Source organism: Piliocolobus tephrosceles, chromosome 5 (assembly GCF_002776525.5).
Source record: "Piliocolobus tephrosceles isolate RC106 chromosome 5, ASM277652v3, whole genome shotgun sequence".
Taxonomy (NCBI): Eukaryota; Metazoa; Chordata; class Mammalia; order Primates; family Cercopithecidae; genus Piliocolobus; species Piliocolobus tephrosceles.
In genome coordinates this window covers 154,606,078-154,629,964 of record NC_045438.1, presented here as the reverse complement: position 1 = coordinate 154,629,964, position 23,887 = coordinate 154,606,078, and the positions used below count along the sequence as shown (strand labels likewise).

The following is a 23,887-nucleotide window of genomic DNA, read 5'->3' as shown; positions in this document are numbered from 1 at the left end:
TTGGAAGTCAAAACAGATCCTCCAGAATTAAAAGTCCCATTTTTATACTGGATCCTTGATCCCCAAAAAGAGAGAATTAGCCCATCCCCTGTGGGAGTCATCTCTCAGTAGGGCTGGGGACATTTCCATACCTTCCAGGTGGTCAAGAACATGCTTCTCTGATCCTAGTGTGCCAAGTGCAGAGTATTCCTCCCTCATAGCTGCCATTAGCTATCCCTAAAAGTATACGTCCTACCTGGTTATTAGACACCAAGGCTAAAAGCTCTCAAAATGCAAGTGATTTTGACCATTCATTTAACCAGTTTTCACAGACAGACCAGAAGCCTGACTGGTAGGAAATTCTTACCTTTTTGCCAGTGTGATAGATTTCTGAGTTACCTTTCTCTGAGTGGCTTTGATAGTCTTGCTTGTTGCCCCATAGCTGTGGGGTCCAAGCCACGTTACAAAAGAAAATCATCTTTTTCCATTTCCTGGACGCATAGGCAAAGCCTCTCAGTTTTGCAAGATTCAACCCAACAGGCTGTGTGGGGGAAACAAATGAACATTTTCCATTTTGTCCGGAGCAAAATACACATGACAAACATAGATACCAGTCACCCCAGTCAGCACCCAGCATCAACCTGGCAAGGCTCAAACGTTCCCCTGTTGGCCCCTGTCAACCCCTGTCGTCTTTGATCCACTTCAAGTGGGGTGGAATGACCTCTAACCAGGAGTTTCAACATGTGGTCTCTGGGCAACATAGAAAAGTGGACAGTTGCCCTGCATGACAGAAAAGATAGTAAAGAGAAAGGAGAGAAAGAGAGAGAGGAAAGGGAAAGGCAAAAAGCATTCATTGCCTGTGGTGGGACAGGGAGGCGAGGAGCTCAGGGAGGCCAGGGAAAGACCCACCCAGTGCAGCAACACTGAATCAAAAATCTAGGCAGCTGCTTGTCAGTTGTGAAGAGATCTTCTCCAGCAGGCCCATCAGCTCTCACATTTCCCCCTTGGTGGGAGAGAAAGCTCCCCAGTGTCCGACAATCCTGTACATGCCTAATCCTGTCACCCACAGTCGTCAGCAAAGAGTTCAAGGCAGATTAATCCAAAGAGAAAAGCGGTCAACATCCCAGTGTCAAATCCATTTTGGACCAAAAGAGGCCTTACTGAGAGGATTCTCTAACCCCTTATGTCTCAGGAGGGATGCTAACCCTTCTGAGCTGGGCCTTTCACCCAACTTTGTCCTTTACTTGGGATGAAATGTATCCTACCACTTATCCAAAGTCGGCCAATTGGTGCTGTGCAGACAATTTTACTTTGGTTAAGTGGGGGTCTCTTCAGTATCATCCCTTCATGGCTTATCACAGAATATGTTACTGAAAAGGGGGTCCCAGTCCAGACCCCAAGAGAGGGTTCTCGGATCTTGAGCAGGCAAGAATTTGAGGCGAGTCCACAGAATAAAGTGAAAGCAAGTTCATTAAGAAAGTAAGGGAATAAAAGGGTGACTACTCCATAGAGAGACCAGGGCATTCCTAAGAGTGAGAGGAGGAACACATCTGCCTTACTTAGGTACAATGCTTGTTTATATATAAGATAACAAAGCAAAAAGTCATGGGGAGATGTGCTCTACTACAAGGGCTTGTGACAAAGGATTGTTAATCTCTGTGTAACTACTTTCACAAGAATATTATTTTTAAAGCAAAACTTACTCTTTTTTCTTTTTGAGACGGAGTCTCATTGCAAAACTTATTCTTAAACTAAGACTGCTTTTGTTCATAAGACAGGACATCAGGACATTTCCTGGGTCTGTTATTTCCTGGATTTGTTAAGTCATGGGTCTGTTCAATAAACATTATTAACTTCTTCCCTTAACTGTTAATATCCTGTGACTAAGAATGCCTAGTCTGCTAGGAATGCAGCCAGTAGGTCTCACAGCCTCATTTTACCCATCCCCTGTGCAAGATGGAGTCACTCTAGTTTGAACACCTCTGACAGATCTCTTGGTGTGGAAACTGTGTGGCAATTCATTCCATTCAGTCACACAGTGGACAGGTGAGTTAGCAGTGAAGATGTAGAATAAAGGGATTCGTACTGCCCTGGGTGTATGTGTATGGTGGGGGTGGGGGTGGGGTGTCATTTGTTACTGACTATGGAGCAGGAAGTAAGTAGGATAGCACTGGGTGAGGATGGGATTTTGGGGCTGTCAGGGTAGTTACCACAGAAGTCAAAGGCATGTGGGGGACAGAGTGGAGGAAGAGTCCAGTGTTTTATATTCATGGAATAGGCAATGTGAAGCCTCTGGCTTATAAGTCAGGGCCACTTAGAGAAAGGAAATCTCTCCTTAGAAGAACAAAGTAGACAATCGGGAGAGATTAGCCATACTGTTAAAGAATATTAAGGGGTGGGAATGAGGAACATGGGAAGGCATAGATGCCCCTTCTCTGCATTCCTTAGCACCCTGTGGGTCCTGCTCACGCAGCATTGACCATCAAGTGTGGTAAGGCTGAGTTCCTTATTGGGCTCCCCCTCTAGAATGTACACTTCCTGAAGGTGAGGCCATTGCCAGCACCTAGCCCAGGGCTTATGCTGTACTAAACAATCAGTAGGCATTTGTTTAATGAATGAATATACGTGGTAGATGGGCAGGGGGAGAAACAAAGCATCCATGAGCACAGATGTTGGAAAGTAGAGAGAAAGCTTTACTAATGATTTTATTTTTATCTTTTTATTATGGAAAATGTTTAAACATATTCAGAAGTAGAGAAAATGGTATAATGAATCCCTTTTTACTTATCACTCAGCCTCAACAGTGATCAACATATGGCCAATCTTGCTTCATTTATCTGCCCCCCTCCCCATTGGATTATTTTGAAACAAAGCCCAGATGTCATATTATTTCATCTGTGAAACCCCAGTATGAAACCCCAAAACATTGAAGAGACTTGCCTTTAAATAATATGACCACAATGTCATTATCACATCAGACAACAATTGCAGAGTAATTCCTTACTGTCATGAAATATTGGTATTCAAATTTCCCTTATTGTCTTGTAAATTCCCCCCTTCCCCATTGGTCAGTTAGAATTAGAATCCAAACAAGGACTACTCATGTATTTAGCTAATAAATCTCTTAGGCTTCTTTTAGTCTATAGCAAGCTTGTCTAACCTATGGCCTGTGGGCCACATGCTGCCAGGACAGCTTTGAATGTGGTTCAACACAAATTCATAAACTTTCTAAAAACATTATGAGATTTCAAAATTTAAATTTAAATTAAATTTAATTTTTTGTAGCTCTTTGGGTATCATTAGCATTAGTGTATTTTATGTGTTGCCCAAGACAATTCTCCTTAAAGTGTGGCACAGGAAATTGAAAGATTGGGCATCCTTGGTCTGTGGGTTCACCCTTCTTTTTTTCCTTGCAATTTATTCATTGAAGAAACTGGATCCTTTGTCCTGTAGAATTTCCCACAGTCAGAATTTTAACTAACTACATCCCCATGTACTTTAATTCATTTTTCTGTCTGCTGTATTTCCTATGAACAGGTCATAACAACCTGAGGTTTGATCGTATTTTCAGATTTTTGGCAAGAAGGCCTATGAAGGTGGGGGTGCTGTACGCTTCCCGCTTAATGGCATCAGGAGGCACCTGCTGCCTTGTCCCTCCCTTTGTTGTGTGAAGCCCCATCAGTGAGCACAGGTGTTGTAAGCCTGACCCGTGTGTCATCCGCCTCCTTATCTGCTTTTTGCTCTGTGATTCTGGCAGCCATTGGTAATTAATTTCTAGGTTAGGGGTTAGTAAACTTTTATGTAAAGGGCCAGATAGTAAATAGTTTTGGCTTTGAGGGTCAATATGGTCTCTGTCATTGTAGTAGGAATGCAGCCTTGGACAGTATGTGCATGAATGGGCACAACTGCGTGCCTATAAAACATTTACCAGATTAGATTTGACCTACTGGGAGTTATCTGCCAACTTCTGATCTAGATTATTTTACTAAGGATTACAAAATAATACAGTTCCATCATCATTGGTTGAAATACTTCTATAAAGAAGAATTTTACCTCATCAATTATTTGGTTACTTTAAAGGCATAACAGAAAGGAAGCTGCATATAAAGAAAAGGCAGAATAAATTCTTGTGTCTTTCGCTTGGTTATTTGGTTTCAGAGTGGGTTATTTTCCTCACATCTTCCAAAGGAGTTCATTTTGTTTTTTAAGTATCATCATGAAATCATGGCTTTTTGACATACTTGGTGTTTCAGTCTTTCTAGACTTAGGCCCTGTGGGTACACAGGAGGAGCCCCATGGCTGGTGTTGGTTAACAGTTGCACTGCAACCACAGGGCCTTTGATGCATTATGTGCTGCTTGGCAGAATGGTTTCCATGTCTCAGTTGTACTGTTACTGTAAATTCTATGAGTGGTCTCTGTCTGCAGCTTTACGATCCACGATGGTGCCATTTTAAAAAAGTTTTATTAGGCCAGGTGCAGTGTGGCTCACGTCTGTAATCGCAGCACTTTGGGAGGTTGAGGTGGGAGGATTGCTTGAGGCCAGGAGTTCAAGACCAGCCGGGGCAACATAGCAAGACCTTATCTCTATGCCCTCCCCACTTTCATACCTTTATTAGGTATGAAAATACATTGTTTTCAAATTCAGAAATTTGATTCTAACAGTTTTACATAATATTTAAAATTTCCATGGGCTAAAACTTTATTTTGCTCCCACATTTGAGTGAGAACGTGCAGTACTTCTCTTTCTGTGCCTGGCTTATTTCACTTCACATAATGTCCTTCAGACTTACTCATATTGCTGCAGATGACAAGATTTCATTCTTTCTTAGGGCTGAATAGTATTTCATTGTGTATACCCACTACATTTTAAAATCCATTCATCTGTTGATGGCCACTTGATTCCAAATATTAGCTCTTGTAATAGTGACCAGCTATCTATTTTTACCTTCTGCTGCATACTCTCTCTGCTTTGGCCTAATGTATCCTGACTGTTCTTTGCCTTTTTTTTTTTTTTTTTTTTTTTGAGATGGAGTCTTGCTCTTGTTATCCAGGCTGAAGTGCAATGGTGTGATCTATGCTCACTGCAACCTCTATCTCCCGGGTTCAATCGATTCTCCTGCCTCAGCCTCCCTAGTAGCTGGGATTACAGATGCATGCCACCACGCCCGGCTAATTTTTGTATTTTCAGTAGAGACGGGCATTCACCGTGTTGGCCAGGTTGGTCTTAAACTCCTGACCTCAGGTGATCCACCCATCTTGGCTTCGCAGAGTGCTGGGATTACCTGCGTGAGCCACTGCTCCCAGCCTGTCCTTTGCATTAGACTACCCTATAATGTTCTTTCTCTACTTAATGTATCTTGGCTCACTACGAAAGTTTCCAGAGTTTCACTTCTTTCCATGGAGGTTTTCCAGACTAATTATTACCGTCTTCGAGGATACCAATGGCTGAGCTCTTTTTCTCTCAACCACAAATATAGGAAGAATTTATTTATAATTTAAAAGCTTCCCCAAATTCATCATTTCCTGGGCTGATATGAAAGGAAGCCGTGCTCTACTTTCTTCCTGCTCTATAGTCAGTAACAAGCACCACCCCCCGCCCCCACCGTCACACACCCAGGGCAGTACTCATCCCTTTGTTCTACATCTTCACTAGTAACTCACCTGTCCACTGTGTGACTGAATGGAATGAAATATCACACAGTTTCCACACCAAGGGATCTGTCAGAGGTGTTCAAACTAGAGAGACTCCATCTTGCATAGGGGACTTTTGGGAAGAGAGTATTTAGAATGTCTGTCACACGACAAAATTACTTAATCTTAATATACAATAAATATAAAACTATCTTTCCTAGCAATCTTCTTTTTATGTAAGTATCATTTTGTCTCATTTTAAAAAACACTACAGGCTTTTACTTTATCCTAATCTTCACAGTTGAATATATGTCAATCAATAATGCCACATTATGTAGCTGTGTTGCAAAGTGACACATTCATTAAGATTGATTCTAAAAGCCCTATTGAGAAAAGCCACTGAGGGCAAATAAATTCAATAAAATTTAATCTATAGAGTTCTTTTTTTCTTGTCAAGCTTGGGTCAAGGCATATATTAAATGTGGTAGAATATAGAACGTGTTTTTATTTCATTTTAAAACCTTTTGCCTATTATTAATTGAGGCATTTCATTAATTGGATTGGTGACATTTTTGCTGAGTCCAAGTACAGTTGGACCTTGGTAGACAGAAATCTACTTCATCTCATGAGATGTTGTAGCCATTTTTATTAATGCTGAAAAAGAGATGGTGTATTCTTTAGAATTACGGAAAGTGAGCAAAATGTTTTGGTTTGTGACTTTGTTTTTGTTTTAGGATAATATTATAAAATTAATAGCTTTCTAGCTTTAACTGTATTTTTAATTTTTAGAACATTGTGAATACTGAAATATTGTAGCGATAACTATTTTGCTTAGTATGTAAAGAAACATTTGTAAAAGCCTTAAGCACAAAGTATACTTCTTCAGGTACATATCTGAACATTTACAGAGAAACAATCCTATGGGAATTTTATTCTCTGAATTGTATTAATAGATTCTTTCGGTGAGCCTAAACCTGAAGCTGATTGTGGACAAGTATTTATCAAATTGGAGATTTTAAATGATGAAGACAAATAATGGAATTCTTTTATTTTTTCAACATGTATTGAGAGCTTCCTAGATGCTATAAGTCTTTAATGTATTTTTTAATGTTTATAGATTTCTTGGGAAGTTTAGCTGATTTGATATTTTCATGGACATTTTAGAGTGTTAAATTTATAATCTGTTGGGAGGCCGAGGCGGGCGGATCACGAGGTCAAGAGATCGAGACCATCCTGGCCAACATCGTGAAACCCTGTCTGTACTAAAAATACAAAAATTAACTGGGTGTGGTGGTGCATGCCTGTCATCCTTGCTAATCGGGAGGCTGAGGCAGGAGAATTGCCTGAACCTGGGAGGCGGAGGTTGCAGTGAGCTGAGATTGCTCCACTGCACTCCAACCTGGTGACAGAGCAAGACTTCACCTCAAAATAGTAATATTAGTAATAATAATAATAATATAAAATCTATAATCTGAAAATCTACATTATAAAATGTATCACATTAAAGAATATTTATCAAGACAAAGTGCTGACTTCACCACATTCAGAAGGGTGTGGTATACCATTCACGGATAGGAACAGGTGGGAGGAGTCTTGGAAACATTTCAATATATTTATATGGCAGGTATTTATTGAGTATCTACTCTGTGCTAGCTTATCGATAGGTGCTTGTGCTAGAATGGTAAGCAACGTATTAGTGGTTCTTGTATTCTTATAATTTACATTGTAGTAGTAGAAATTTAGAACAGACAAATTAGTTAAATTGGACTTCTTGAAGTTTGTTGAAGGAAGTAAACATAATAGAAAACAAGGGATAAGTGATTTTGAAAACAAGTAATTGGGGAGGACCTCCTTGAGGACTTTATATTGAGATCTGCTGTGGTTTTGGATATTTGTTACTTCCAGACCTCATGTTGAAATTTGACCAGATCTCTCCTGAATAGATTAATGCTCTTCTTTGGAGGTGAATGAATTCATACTCTGTTAGTTCCCTTGATAACTAATTGTTACAAAGAGCCTGGCACCTCCCCTCTCTCTTGCTTCCTGTCTTGCCATGTGATGTCTGCACATATCAGCTCCCTTTCATTTCTTTCCATGGGTAGAAGCAGCCTGAGAGCCTCATCAGATGCAGGTGTCCAGTCCTGAACTTGCTAGCCAGTCAGAATTTTGAATCAAATAAACCTCTTTTCTTTATGATTTACCCAGCGTCAAGGTATTCCTTTATAGCAACACAAAACAGACTAAGGCAAGATCTCTAAGAAGGAATGAAATTGGTATGATCTTTCACATTGAGCAAACAGCCTAAAACGTGAAAGACTTTGGACTGTTCATGGAACTTAACAAAGGCCAGTGTGCCAGGAAAACAATATGTTCAAGACAGGGTTGGAGGGAAGGCAGAGGCCAGATCATACAGTACCTTGCTGCGTAGAGTTTGGATTTTAATCTCTATGTAATGAAAAACAATTTAAGTGTAATAAACAGATGGTAGACATAATCCCATTTACATTTTTAGAAGCTTACTTTGGTTATTGCAATGAAAATAATTTATAATGGGGCAAGATTAGCAGCATGAAGATAAATTAGAAGGTTCTGCAATGAACAGGGTCAAAGCCTGGATTAGGATGTTCATGATGAAGATGGAATGATATTGGAGGATTGGAAACATACTTTGGTTGAATTGACTGACTTACCAGTGGACTGGACATGAGTGAGGTATAATGTAGAATCGAAGGTGACTCCTAGTTTATGAAAAACTAAGAGAATGGTGGTGCCATTTATTAAAATGGGGAAAACTGCAGGAAACAATTGGGTGGTAGTGAGAGGTGAGGATTGAAATTTGTCTTAGACCTGTTAAATTTGAAATGTTTGTGTCAATACAAGTGGAGGTGCTGTAAGCACTCTGGAACTCAGAGGGAAGGAATAGGCTGCAGACACAAATTGGGGAGCAGTCATCATGTCATGGTATTCAAAGCTACTGGAGGAGATGGAACAATCCAAGGGAAAGAGTGCAAGCAAGGGCTATGGAGTTCTAACATCTAGAGATTTGATAGAAGAGGAGCTGGCAGAAAAGATTGAGAATAGTGATCAGTGATCAGTGAACTAGGAGGAAAACTGGAAGACTGTGATGTCGTGGAACTGTGAGAATAGATAGTTTCAAGAGTAAGGGTATAGTCACTGGGAAGAAGGTGAAGAACAAATGAGACAAGGTAAAGGCAGGAAGGGATCCATTTGCCTTTACAATCAGCCTCTGCTTTCAGGAACCTTGTCTTGATTGTCTTTGAATCCCCAGCATCTTGCACATGGTATGACACTTAAAAGATATTAAGTAAATGCTTGCTGAATTATTAAATGAAAGTGATAATATATCAAAAGAGGGCTACATCATGAGTCCATCAAGAATTAAAACCTATCTTGGCCAGGTGCAGTGGCTCATGCCTGTAGTCCCAGCACATTGGGAGGCCAAGGCAGGAGGATTGCTTGAGGCCAGGAATTAGAGACCAGTCTGGGCAATATACCAAGACCCCATCTCTACAAAAAACAAGCAAACAAATCAAAAACCAAACCCAGCTGTTACTCTTTTAAGTGAGTTCTATAGCAGTTGAAGATGACTTTTCTGTCAATCACAAACGTATTGATGAAGGACAGTTGGTGATTTTCAGCCATGGCTTTGGGAGTATTATGCACTTTTTTTGACGGAGGAAGAGAGAAAGAGAGAGAGAGTGTGTGTGAGAGAGAGTGTGAGTGTGTGTGTGTGTGTGCCCACGCGCATGTTATATACACTATTAGTTCCATTTAGTGAAATAGGCATCAAAATAATCTAGTTAAGTTTGAAATTGTAGAAATGGTACATGTAATCTGTGCTAATTTCTTTAGACATTTTAGTTTTTCTTGATAAGGTTAGAGAGTTTTATTAAACTTTGGCTAAAGGAAATTATGAAGGAAGAAATTAATAGGAAAGAAATTAGTCTAATGGAAGAGGATTCAGTCATTCTTAATAATGTAATTTTCAGGCCATATTCTTATTAACCATGATCTTATTTATATTATATCTTTGCCTATTCCAAATAAAGAGTAAGGTACTAAGCAAAAAATCTAAACTTATGAGCTTTATATATTATTTGTTAGTGTTCCATATAGATAATATAAACAAAAGAGAAATAATGACATTTCCCTCTCAGCTCATCAGGTAGTGGAAGTTATTACAACATTGGTAAATTGTGCTTCACTTGCTTTACTTATTATCTGCTCTATCTATAGACAGAAAACCTGTGTACTTTCTGATACTGTGTTCAATGCATATTCTATCCACTGCCAATTTAGAATGCTGAAGTACCATATCAGTGGATCCATTATTTCTAAATTTCTAGTCGCATCCATATAGTGCTTATGTATGTAAAATATTTACACCTAAATGATTTCATTGAATCCTCACAACCACTTGGCGAGGCAGGTGTTATCTTTTAGTCTAAGATCACAGTGTCAGAGCCAGGTCCCAAATCTCGGTATCCTGACTCTAGATGCTATGTGCTTCCGTTGTAGACTGCCCGCAAGCGATGGTCATGCTCCTGGCTGCACTTCCAGAGTCTTGAAGAAGAAAGCAGATGTGGATACCTAAACATAGGGTGCGGAGTACCTGTTTTTTTCTCTCTTATTCCTGAACATTTATTCGTTTAAAACTGCTGGCAAACAGCACAGCATAAATCACAACTCCATATATAAAAATAGTGGCCTCTCTTCCAAAATTAATAACTTAGATTGCTAGGTTATTAACTTGGCTGTATCCTAATAAATAGATTATGACTCTCCATCAAATTAAATTGCTTGTTCTTGGAGGAGGGGGGAGGTAAGAGTTTTAATTGTCGAGGGAGGCTTTCTGGAACTGCTCCTTATGCTGCCAAACAACCATTAGGGGTTATGAGTATTGTGGGTTAAATTCTTCTAGAGTCAGCTGATGGTCCTTCAAGAATGAGAGCTTGGCATTTGTTGAGCCTATTCTTTTTAGGTTTTTGAGTTTTGGAGACTTTTATTATAGTGAGAAGGATTGTTTTTAATGAAAGGTATACTAAAACCCTTAATCCTGAGACCGTAATCTCTACAAAGTTCAACTATTATTAATGTTCCCTAAGGCATAACTGTGATAATTGGGACTGAGACCAGCATATTATTGTTAGTAATTATTAACAGTAATGCGGGTCTTTCAAGCTCTAACTGGAATCCAGCTTCTGAATCTCTAGGTGGAAAAACTGGACTTTCTTAGAGGTAGATGCCACATGTGTGGTTTAAGCTTAATCTGAGACTCAAGCTCCATAAATAATGAGGTTAGGAACATCGGGTTTTGTGAATGAGCAGTTGGGTGTCAGAGAGATGGCAAGCGTGTATACTTTATCAATAGCTGAGCGCAAAAACCAATGTTCTGCCTTGATAGTCACAAAGAAAAATGATGCTACAAGTGCCAGAATCTCTCATATGTTTTTGAAGATAGAGTTATTAGTCAAAGAATTTAAGACATCATAAAAACTGATGATCAAGAAGTCAAAGTGTTTGAAGAGTGATTCTCCATTTTGCACAAAAATAAATTGAACATAGAAGCAGGTATTTAGCACCTTTTATAACAACAGAAACCATAGTTAATGAAAATGACGATACCTTAACTTGTATCAGTTTTCTTGTTACAGAGCCATTTAAAATATATTTTCTCATCATCTAGAGAGCAATGTTTACAACATTTATTTTCTAGGATGGGAGGAGTATTTTTGGAAATGAGAGTTGAAATTTGAAAGTTGTCTTTTCATAAGGGGAAAAAATATATCTCCTGTTGATGCCAAATTAAAATGGTTGATGGATTCTATAAGAATAATTCAGGCTACATGAAACTATATGAAATATTTTGAAGAAACTCAACTCACCCTAAGACCTATACAATTAATTCATATGGACAGTGGAGTAATACACAGCATAGAGCCCTGGATAGACAAATAATAGGATCACAGTGACAGCTCTGTATTGTTTTGTTTTGTTTTGAGCTCTACTTATTTTGACTTTTTTTGTCCTGACTTCTCATGTAATCTTAGGAAAAGTACTTAACTTCAATGGATGTTCATATACCTATTAAGTGGGAATTATAATTTCCACTTACTGTAGTAGAGCTTATGCAGTGTTTCTAAAATTTTTGAGCTTTTTAAAAAGACTTGAATTAATAGAAGTTATTATAATACAAATTATTGAAGTTTATGCATGGAAGAATACATAGAAACTGTATTTTGACTGACAAACAAAACTTGGAAGACATATGGATTGGACAGCTTCAAAGTTCATAAAAGAGTCTTCTAGATAGGCATGATACTCATTGATAAATGAGGGAAATAATTTCTTTGGGCAGAGACTGGCTTTGGATTAGTTTGGAAATAAATAGTTTAGCATGCTATTTTGCTTATCTGTTGTTACAAAAGCACCTCAAAACTAGTGGCTGGAAACAGCAGCCATTTTATTGGTTCATGAGTCTGTGGCTCAGCATTTTCTACTGGGCTTAGTGGGGCACATTCTTCAGCTGTTCTTTCATGGTGACACTTATTCAAATGGGTGTTGTCCCTGGTGGTTAGTTGAGGCTGGACGGTCTCTAATGGTCTCACATGACTGGATTTGGTGCTGGCTTTTGTCTGGGCCCTTCTCTCTGTGGTTTCTCATCTTTGGAGAGGCTAGCCTCGGCTTCTTTGATGGTGGTCTCAGAATTCCAGGAGAGCAAAGCAGAAGCTTCAAGACACCCTGAGGTCACAAATTTGCTTCAAACTCTTAATGTTGGTCAAAGCAAGTCACAAGGCCAAGATTTAAGGAGTGGGGAAAAGCAGATTACCTGTTGATCTGATGAAAAGAAGGTCACATTGTAGTAAGTGTTTGTACAGGTCTGTGGAGAATTATTGCAGCCATATTTGCAGATAAGTTGCCACACATGATAGGGGCTAGGGCAAAGAGTATTTAGGGGAGATGGTCTAATAAATTTTAAAAATTGAAATAGAAGGGTAATATCATGAAAAAGTGGGGAAGAAGACCCAAAAACAGTTCAAGATCCAAACAGCAAAGACTCAAGACAATTTCAGTTAAAAAAACACAAATGTTTTTAAAATGTTAAAAAAATTATTATCTAACTAGTATATAGAAATATAGCTCTTTGAATTAAAAGGTAGAACTTGAAAGGCATTACTTAAGAAAGATAGCCAAAGGCAAAGGAAAATGCTTCTTATACTGTTGAGTGTCCAGTTTATGGATTCTTAGAATGAGACAGTTTGCTATAGAGGAAGTAAAACAAAATAATGTGCAAAAAGGAGAATTCTAAAAAGTGAATTTCAAAAACAGTTAACTTAGGGATGAGTATCAGTTTGGTATATATCTTTATGTAATAGTCACTGAACATGATTAGTATTGCCGGTGTTCTCCCCAAATTAAACTTTTATCACAAATTTCCATTTTTCCATCTAGGTAACTATTTGGGAAAAACTCCAGGAATTATAGTTGGCAAGGATTCTTGAAAGATAGCAAGCTAAAGTGGCTGGCTCTCTTGCTCTCTCAATTCTACTCTGTCTGCCTTTCCTGATCCCAACTACTTCTGGAGCCAGCAGACCCCTGAGTGCAAGTGAAACCCCAAGCTTTGTGAAAGCTGAGGGTAGGGGTGTGGGGAGCAGATGGGAGATTCCCTTCTAGGCTTGGCTGGTACCGAGGGCTGGCATCCACTGGATGAGTCCCACCAGAAGATCAGGATGCATTGGATACTGTGATGAGCTTGACCTACAGAGGATGGGGACTCCTGGGAGGAAAACTGAAACTCACCCTCACCACATGGTGTGTGTTCCACAAGAGACCAAGGAGAAAAATCAGTAGTTGGGGGCATCCTTTGGAGCAGGAGGCCTTGGAAGGGTCCTGGCAGCCCACCTGTCACACTGCTAGATCGCAGGAGAAGAGATCATTGTGTTTCCCCTACTCACAGAACTTCAGTTCCATGAGTCCTTCAACAATCAGACCTGAACCCCAGTGATATAACAAAGAAAAATATTGGCACTGCAGCCGAAGGGAAGACAGTGTATGAGAAAAGACAACTCACGCTGAATGAGATGGAGCAGCAGCCAGAGACAGATGACAACCTGACAAAAAATAGAAAGAGCACATAAGGAGATGCAGATGCAACACAAGAAGACTTTCTAGAGATGAAATGCATGATTTCCCCATCAAACATTTTAGTAAATGAACTGAAGGTGATAATGATCATTCTTGGGGCTTGAATTGGCAGCCTAGTTGGTCAAGTAGAAGAATATGAAAGTACAGAACAAAAATATAAAGGAATGGAAACCACAAAAGAAAATAGATCCAGGAAATATAACATGTGAGTAACAGGAGAGAGCCAGAAAGAGAAAAAGGAACAGATGGAGGAAAGGCAATAATTAAATAAATATAAGAAACAAATTTTTTTGAGCTTAAAAATCAGGACTTGAGTCTGTAAATTCAAGTGGCTTATTAATTTCCAGGTAAAATTGATGAAAAAAGACACTCTGCATTTATTGGAAAAGTTGTTGAACTATATATTAAAAATAAGAGGCAAAATCTTAGAAGCTTCTAGACAGAGCAAATTACTTACCATGAAGAAGTATCAGACTAGCAGCAGATTTCTCATCTGTGACACAGAAAACTAGAGATAGCAATTTCTGCAGGTCATGGAGATGTTACCAAAATACCAAGGTTTGGTCTAGGCCCTACTTGCTCGCTGCACAGAAAGCCAATCACGAGACAGTGAGTATTGCCAAGGAAGAAGGCTTTAATTGGGTGCTGTGGCTGAAGAGATGGGAGATCCTTCTCAAATCCATCTCTCTGACACACTAAAACCAGGGGTTTATATAGCAGGGAAGAAATGTAACAATGTGTAAGAAAACAGGAACTAGAGAGGGGCAAGGAAGCAATCATGATCAACTTGAGGGGTCCCTCATCTGGTGTGGTGATCTGGTGAGTTTCAATTCTGATACTTTTTTTGAGAGGCATGAAAGTCCTCTCCTGAGGAAGGAGCTCAGATAAAACATGTAAGTTTTAAGCTTTAAGATAAGAAAGGGCAATCTATGTTTATAAAAAAGATTAGTCTATAGGACTGTTGGGTTGGTTTCAGAGAGAAAAAGACAGCAGCCTGAAAATCCCATACATTTCCCTGTCAGGAGGAAATTTATTACTATATAAGCATTCAGAAATATCACGTGTTTTCTGACAAAAATAATAATACAAAACAAAAAGTAACTGAACCAAAAGTTAACCAGAAACGCATACCTTGAGATGAAGGAAGATGACAGGAGAGAAATACTTGGAATTGAATCAAATAAATCAAGTGAGAAGGAAAGAATGAGTTAATATATGACAGCCTTTACATTAAATGTGAATGAACTTGGAAATTTCACAAATTTTTATAATTCATTAAATGTTTTAATGGGAAAATTGTCAGACTGAGTTAAAAACCAAAACCCAGGTCAGGCATGGTGGCTCATAACTGTAATCCCAGCACTTTGGGAGGCCAAGGTGGGTGGATTGCTTGAGTACAGGAGTTTGAGACCAGCCTGGGCGACATGACAAAACCGTATCTCTACTAAAAATACAAAAATTAGCTAAGCATGGTGGCGCACACCTGTAATCTCATACGTGTAACCCCAGCACTTTGGGAGGCCAAGGTGGGTGGATCGCTTGAGTACAGGAGTTTGAGACCAGCCTGGGCAACATGGCAAAACCCCATCTCTACTAAAAATACAAAAATTAGCTTAGCGTGGTGGCACACACCTGTAATCTCTAGTTGGGAGGCTGAGGAGAGAAGATTGCTTGACTCTGGTGGGTGGAGGTTGCAGTGAACTAAGATCGTGCCACTGCACTCCAGCCTGGGTGACAGATCAGGAACCTGTCCCCAGGTTGTCAAATATAAATGTCTAAATTTAACCTAAGAAGAAATGGAACATTTGAATAGGACAATAACCCTAAAAGAGATGGAAAAATTATTAAAGATCTACTATTGCAAATGACAATGGAATCATATGAAATTACAACTGAGTTTTATGTAACTTTTAAAGAACACATAATTTTATCTGTATTTAAACTGTTCCAGAAGATGAATAGCTCCTGTTTCACTTATCAAATAAGCATACATTTAATGTCACAACCTAACAGCACACACAAAAAACTAGAGACCAATTTAATTTTGAGTACAGATGCAGAATTTCTAAATAAAATATTAGCGAATAGAACCCATGAATGTATTTGAGGACCCAGCTGTGACCAGGTGGGGTTTATTCCAAGAATACAAAAGTCGAAATCTGTCAGTGCAGTTTATTACATGATCTATTTAAAGGTAGAAAATCATATGATCACATCAATAGATGCTGCAAAAGCATTTAACAAAATGTATAGATGCTAGTAATAAAAACTATTGGAACAGACAGAATGGAAAGAAACCCCATAGGCTGGCAAAACTTAAAAGTTCAATAACTATTGATGTTCAGGAGAAAGAATACTCATATTACTGGTTGAGTATGTGTTACAGCCTTTTTGGAAAGCAGTCTGGCAAAATAGATTACAAGTAGTATCTGTTTGATCCAGAAATTCTACTCCTTGTTCTCCTAAAGAAATAAAAGCACCCACATGTAGGGATATATATTACAAGGTTGTGTTCGGCATTACTGTTTGTGTTGGGGGAAAAATTTAGACAAATAGCCACCAGGAGAGGAATGGTTGGATATATTCTAGTACATCCAAATGGTGAAATATCATGCAGCCATTATAAAAGTAATTTAGGGCTATCTCAGTTGAATGAGGTATTACTGAGTAGGAAAAGCAAGATGCAGAAAACTTGGTATAATATACTATTAATAAAAAACAAAAAGATTGTGTTTATTTGTGCCCTTGCACTTATATGTAGATGGAGAAATACAGATGCTTTTCTACTTATGATGGGGTCACATCCCAATAAATTCTTTGGAAGTTGAAAATACTTAAGTTGAAAGAAAATGCATTTAATATACCTAACCTACCAAACATCATATCTTAGCCTAGCCTACCTTGAATGTGTTCAGCACACTTACATTGGTCTGTTGGGCAAAATCATCTATCACAAAGCTTATAATTGATACAGAAGGGGGTCAGGGAAGTGCTGGGTAGAGGAGGGCATGGTCCCTGGTTAGGGCTCCACCCTCAGACCTGTCACAGACCTAGAGAGGTCAGGCCCTCCTGCCTCACACCCAAATATTCCATTTCCCAAGACCACCCTGGCCCACCACATCCCCATCCTGTACCTATAAAAACCCTGAGACCCACAAGCGCCTGGACGTTGAGAGGAACACTGCGGCACAAGAGCACACTGACAGACGCTGGCAGGCCTGCAGTCCATCAACCAATGGAATGACAAGGAGTTTGGCCGAGGTAGTTGGAGGAGAGCCCAGGTCGCTGAGTTGCCTGACTCCAGGGGAAAACCCCTTCCCACTCCATCTCCCTTCTGGCTCCCCATCCATCTCCTGAGAACTTCCACTCAATAAAACCTTGCAGTCATTCTCTAAGCCCACGTGTGATCCGATTCTTCCGGTACACCAAGGCAAGAAACCCCAGGATACAGAAAGCCCTCTTTCCGTGCGATAAAGCAAAGGGTCTAATTGAGCTGACTAACATAAGCTGCTTACAGACGGCTAAACTAAAAGAGCACATGGTAACACACACCCTCTGGGGCTTCAGGAGCTGTAAACATTCAGCCTTACACGCTGCTGTGGGGTCAGAGCCCCATAACCTGCCTGTCTTCGTGCTCCGCCTAGAAGTTTGAGCAGTGGGGCACTGAAGAAGCGAGCTACACCCCCATCACATGCCCTGTGAGAGGGATAAGGGAACTTTTCCCGTTTCATAATGAAGTGTTGAATATCTCGTGTCAGTTACTGAATACTGTAATAAATGTGAAAAACAATCGTTTTGTGGATACTCAAAATATGGTTTCTACTGAATGTGTATGGCTTTTGCATGAGTGTAAAGTAGAACAACAGTAAGTTGTGAACCATCTGTATGTAGAAGAAGACATACCAGGTAGTTAATATGGGTTCCTGGGGGAAGTAGAACAGGGGAGGGGTGGTATTCAGGCTGATACTGGTGGAGGAGAAAAGAACCAAATAAAAAAGAATGCACACACACAAAGGCCGCTAATAAATAAGCAACAATATGTCTGGTGACCTTTGTGTATTTATATATGTAAATGTGTGTTTATGTGTACATGTGCATGTATGTGTGCACATGTGTGCAAATGAAATCTTAGAGAATGCCTGTTGCCTCTGAGTTGTTTTGTTGAATTATTTATTTATATACATTTCTGTAATACTAAGTAGCAACCTAGATCTAAAACAACAATAAATTCTCAACGTCAAGTACAGCATGGTAACTGTATTAGGGCACTTTGGGTTGTAAGTAACAGAAATCCATCCAGAAAACTAACATAAGCATAAAAAGGAATTTATTGGCTCACAGAAACCTTCATACATTATTGACTTCAGAAACTCAGTTTAGGTCTCATCAGGTTTGTCTCTGTTTTTTTTTTTTATTTCTGCCTCTTGTTTTCCTTTACTGTCTTCATAATTTTGGCTTTGTTCTTCTTCTTATCCCTCTTGCTGCCATGGCAGTTCCTTGATACATCTTTTTCTGGTCCCCTCTCCTGGTCCTTGTCCTGTCCTGTTTTTCCCTAGCTTCAAATAAAAAGAGTTCCAGGCAGTAGCTTTGAGAAGTCCGGTTTGGCTCACATGCCCATTAGACTAATCCTTGTGAATAGGGGAGTAGTGGAGTATGTGATCAGTCAGGCCTGGTCCCAAGTCCACACCTTTGGAGAGAAGGGAGGTGCTATGATTAGCAGAGCTCACCCACCATTTTGTAATTTGAGTGAGTAGGGAACACTTCGCTAAAGAAGTGGGGGCAGTTGGGAAGGGAGCAGTGTGATCTAAAGGAGCAAAAAGATCCTAGGTAGATACAAACAACAGATGTCCACTGGAGGGACTTTGCTTTAAAATATAAGCCAAGTTTGCATCTTCACCATCAAGGGAATTAAGTAGCAGAGTAAGATGGATTCGAGTCTAATAATAAGTGGTAAGCATTTAGGGCTGTGAAAACAATCATTTGTCCAATAGTCCAGGAGCTCAAGCTAATTTATGAGAATAATAGTAGGTAATTATTTGTATAGTCTTATCCCCAGATGACTTATAAAAGGATGAAAGACTGTGAAGTGTTAGTTAGGTATACCACCTTCATATATTTGAAAATGTATGTATTTTTCTAGGAAAAGAAAACTTTGTATGTATTTTTAAGGCAATTTTAGCATACCAGATTCTTTACTCAGTGTCTGGTGAGACATACTTTAGCCCTTGTTCTCACCAAGGCATGCACAGATATGTCCATCCTGGAGATTCCATCCACTTTCCCTCTTTTCTTAATATATAGTAATTTACATATTTATGGGGTACATGTGAGTGTTTGTAACATACAAAGAATGTGTAGTGGTCAAGTCAGGGTAATTGGGTTATTCATCACCTTAACTGTTTATTATTTTTATATGTTGGTATGTCAAGCTTTCTGGTTACTTTGAAATATACACATTATTGTTGCTAAGTATAGTCACCCTAGTATGCTATCAAATATTAGAACTTCTTACTTCTATCTAATTGTATGTTGGTACCCATTAACCAACCTCTCTTCTTTCTCCCTCCCCCACCTCATCCTGAGATAAAGTTGTTTAGCTCCCATATGAGTGAGAACATGAGGTATTTGTCTTTCTGTGCCTGGCTTATTGCACTTAACATAATCACTTGTGGTTCCATTCATGTTGCTGCACATGACAGGATTTCATTCTTTGTTATTGCCAAATAGTAGTTCACTTTTTTTAATCCATTCTTCTGTTGATGGGCATATAGCTTGATTCCATATCTTTGTTATTATGGATAGTCCTGCAATAAAAATGGTAGTGCATGTATCCCTTTGATATATTGATTTCTTTTTCTTTGGGTAGATACCCAGTAGAGGAATTGCTGGGTTGTAAGGTATTTCTATTTTTAGTTTTTTGAGAAATGTTCATACTGTTTTCCATAGTGGTTGTACTAATTTATATTCTTACCAGCAGTATTGATTTATAGTAATGCATGAAAATTAAGATGATAGATAAGTGGCATTTCAATTTTGTGAAAAAAATTAATGAACTTACATACAGATCATATGGAAAAAGTAAGTTGATCCAAAAGATACATCTATACATTTTGAATGTAGAGAAATCTGTATCTATAAAAATAGCCAAAAAAGTCATAGATTCCCTTTGTTTCCTTTTTCCTTTTGTTTTTCCTTTCCTTTCTTTTTTTATGGTGAAAGATAACACTAGTACAGAAAATGGTACTGTGTGATGGAATAGCACAAAATGAACCCTTGTAACTACCACCCCAGTCAAGAAGAGTGCATTGTTAGCCACTCTGTAGCCTGTACTAAGTCTGCTTGGACATTGTCCTTTCTTCCCTTCAAGGCATTGGCTATCCTGATAATATGGTTTGGCTCTGTGTCCCCACCCAAATCTCATCTTGAATTGTAATTCCCATGTCAAGGGTGGAGCCAGGTGGAGATAATTGAATTATGGGGGCAGTTTCCCCAATACTGTTCTCATGATAGTAATTTCTCATGAAATCTGATAGTTTTATAAAGGGTTTCTCATTTTACTTGGCATTCATTCTCTCTTGCCTGTCGCCATGTAAGACGTGACTTTGCTCCTTTTTCGCCTTCTGTCACGATTGTGAGGCCTCCCCAGCCATGTGAAACCGTGAGTCCATTAACCTTCTTTTTCTGTATAAATGACTCAGTCTTGGGTATATCTTTATTAGCATAAGAATGAGCTAATACAGTAAATTAGTACCAGGAGTGGGATACTGCTATAAGGATACCTGAAAATGTGGAAGCAACTTTGGAACTGGGTAACAGACAGACATTGAAACAGTTTGGAAGGCTCAGAAGAAGACAGGAAAATGTGGGCAAGTTTGGAACTTCCTAGAGTCTTGGAGGGCTCAGAAGACAGGAAGATGTGGGGAAGTTTGGAACTTCCTAGAGACTTTGAATGCCTTTGACCAAAATGCTGATAGTGATATGGACAATAAGGTCCAGGCTGAGGTTGTCTCAGATGGAGATGAGGAACTTGTTGACAACTGGAATAAAGGTAACTCTTGCTATGTTTCAGCAAAGAGATTGGCGGCATTTTGCCGCTGCCCTAGAGATCTGTGGAACTTTGAACTTGAGAGAGATGATTTAGGGTATCTGGTGGAAGAAATTTCTAAGCAGCAAAGCATTCTAAGAGGTGATTTGGGTGCTATTAAAAGCATTCAGTTTTATGTATTCACAAAGATATGGTTTGGAATTGGAATTTATGTTTAAACGGGAAGCAAAGTGGCCGGGTGCAGTGGCTCATGCCTGTAATCCCAGCACTTTGGGAGGCCGAGGCGGGCAGATCATGAGGTCAGGAGATTGAGACCATCCTGGCTAACATGGTGAAACCCCATCTCTACTAAAAATACAAAAAAAAAAAATATTAGCTGGGTGTGGTGGCACGCTCCTGTAGTCCCAGCTACTCGGGAGGCTGAGGCAGGAGAATGGCATGAACCTGGGAGGCAGAGCTTGCAGTGAGCTGTGATTGCGCCACTGCACTCCAGCCTGGGCAGCAGAGCGAGACTCCGTCTCAAAAAAAAAAGGGAAGCAGAGTATAAAAGTTCAGCAAATTTGCAGCCTGATGATGCAACAGAAAAGAAAAACCCATTTTCTGAGGAGAAATTCAACCTGGCTGCAGAAATTTGCATAAGTAATAAGGAGCCAAATGTGAATTGCCAAGACAATGGGAAAAATGTCTCTGGATGTCAGAGGTCTTCATGGCAGCCCCTCCCATCACAGACCCAGAGGTCTAAGAGAAAAAATGGTTTTGTCAGCTGGACCTAGGGCCTTATTGCTTTGTGCAGTCTCGGGACTTGGTGGCCTACATCTTAGCCATGGCTGAAAGGGGTCAGTATACAGCTCAGCCCATGACTTCAGAGGGTGCAAGCCCCAAACCTTGGCAGCTTCCATGTGGTGTTGAGTCTCTGGGTGCACAGAAGTCAAGAATTGAGGTTTGGGAACCTAGATTTCAGAGGATGTATGGAAATACCTGGACGTCCAGGCAGAAGTTTGCTGCAGGGGTGGGGCCCTCATGGAGAACCTCTGCTAGGGCAGTGTGGAAGGAAATGTGGGGTTGGAGCCCCCACACCGAGTCCCCACTGGGGTACTGTCTAGTGGAGCTGTGAGAAGAGGGCCATCATCCTCCAGACCCCAGAGCAGTAGATCCACAGACAGTTTGCACCATGCATTTGGAAAAGCTGCAGACATTCAACGCCGGCCTGTGAAAGCAGCCAGGAAGGAGGCTGTACCCTACAGAGCCACATGGGCAGAGCTGTCCAAGACCATGGGAACCCAACTCTTGCATTAGCATGACCTGGATGTGAGACATGGAGTCAAAGATTTGGCTGCCCTGTTGGATTTTGGACTTGCATGGGGCCTGCAGCTCCTTTGTTTTGGCCAATTTCTCCCATTTGGAATGGGTATATTTATCCAATGTCTGTACCCCCATTATAATTTGGAACTAATTAACTTGCTTTTGATTTTACAGGCTCATAGGTGCATGGGACTAGCCTTGTCTCAGATGAGACTTTGGACTGTAGACTTTTGAGTTAATGCTGAAATGAGTTAAGACACTGGGGGACTGTTGGGAAGGCATGATTGGTTTTGAAATGTGAGGACATGAGATTTGGGAGGGGCCAGAGGTAGAATAATATGGTTTGGCTCTGTGTCCCCACCCAAATCTGACCTTAAATTGTAATAATCCCCACATGTCAAGGGCAGAGTCAGGTGGAGATAATTGAATCATGGAGGCAGTTTCCTCTATACTGTTCCATGATAGTGAATTCTCATGAGATCTGATGGTTTTATAAGGGGTTTCCCATTTTGCTTGGCATTCATTCTCTCTTGCCTGATGCCATGTAAGATATGCCTTTGCTCCTCCTTCACTTTCTGCCATGATTGTGAGGCCTCCCCAGCCTCCTCCACAATGTGGAACTGTGAGTCCATGAAACCTCTTTTTCTATATAAATTACTCAGTCTTGGGTATGTCTTTATTAGCAGCATGAGAATGGACTAATAAACCTGACATGTAGTCTAATCATCTCCAGACTTTTCATAATAACTTTACCACCTAAGCTTGCACCCCTAAATGCTACAACTTGATTTTGTGTGTTTGTGAACTTTATATAAATGGACTCATATAGTATTACTCTTTTTGAATCTGGCTTTCACTGAACATCATGATTGTTGTCCACAGCCTTTGACAGAAGTGAAGACAGGGTGGAGATGGGATGGAATGACTGTATTTTAGAGGCCCAAAGAACAACTCTGACTAATTATAACCCTGGAAGGGTTTAGATTTTTGGTTATTATTCAAGTTCTTTGAGGGATCTTAAAAATCATAATGAGATAGATGAAACTTTTTTTTTTTTAAACTCTAGCAGTTGGTAGCCTGGCTTTTCAAGAGGAACAATCATCATGCTGTTTTCTGCCATTCCAGAAAGAAATACTTGTGTTGGCTGCATTTCCAGGGATGCTGCCAGAGCTCAAGGCTGTCACCTGGTCTTGCCCAGAAGAGCCATTCTTAGAGGCAGGACTTGATGAAGGCTTTCCTGCTGATGGTTTGCTAGAGCTGGCCTTAGAATTAGAGTAGGTGTATTTTTTATTGGATATTTGAATATTGAGTATTTTCTTTGCATGTTACCAAGAAGTCCCTTATATAAATTTTTATAAATATGAACATTGTAATCACATAACACTCTATCTTAACATATTCAGTAATCTGATAGAGTATTTCTGTGACAAAACAAAGCTTTGTTTCAAATAATAGCTCAATATTGTCAAGGAAATAATTTAGGTTCACACAATCATCAGCTAGAAATTGTGGCTGGCTCAACATAAAGTGTTATTGCTACTCTTCTAATGGTTGGAAGCTTGGTACCGAAAGGAGGAATGTGACCCGCTGACTGTCAAATGCTGATGTTCTAATGTGTTCTCACGTATTCATAAACACTTATGTGTCTACTCTAGCTTTCTGTGCCTCTAGATGTAATTTTGCCTAGTTATCCTCACTGGATGTTTTACTCTTTTTTTCTGATGTCTTTATGCATATGTTTACATACTTTCTTTTCCTTTTTC

General features: G+C 39.7%; 1 protein-coding gene across 2 annotated transcripts in view; it reads left to right on the top strand.

Moving 5' to 3' along the window:
* The window catches only part of RNF182 (ring finger protein 182), a 127,257-nt gene that overhangs the window by 24,173 nt on the left and 79,197 nt on the right, over positions 1–23,887 (top strand). The window contains exon 2 of one of the 2 annotated variants that reach the window (XM_023191015.2): positions 23,250–23,398. The exons of the other annotated variant lie outside the window; for it this stretch is intronic. The gene's annotated coding sequence lies outside the window, so the exon portion shown is untranslated. The remainder of the gene's footprint in view (positions 1–23,249; positions 23,399–23,887) is intronic. 2 annotated transcript variants of the gene reach the window in all.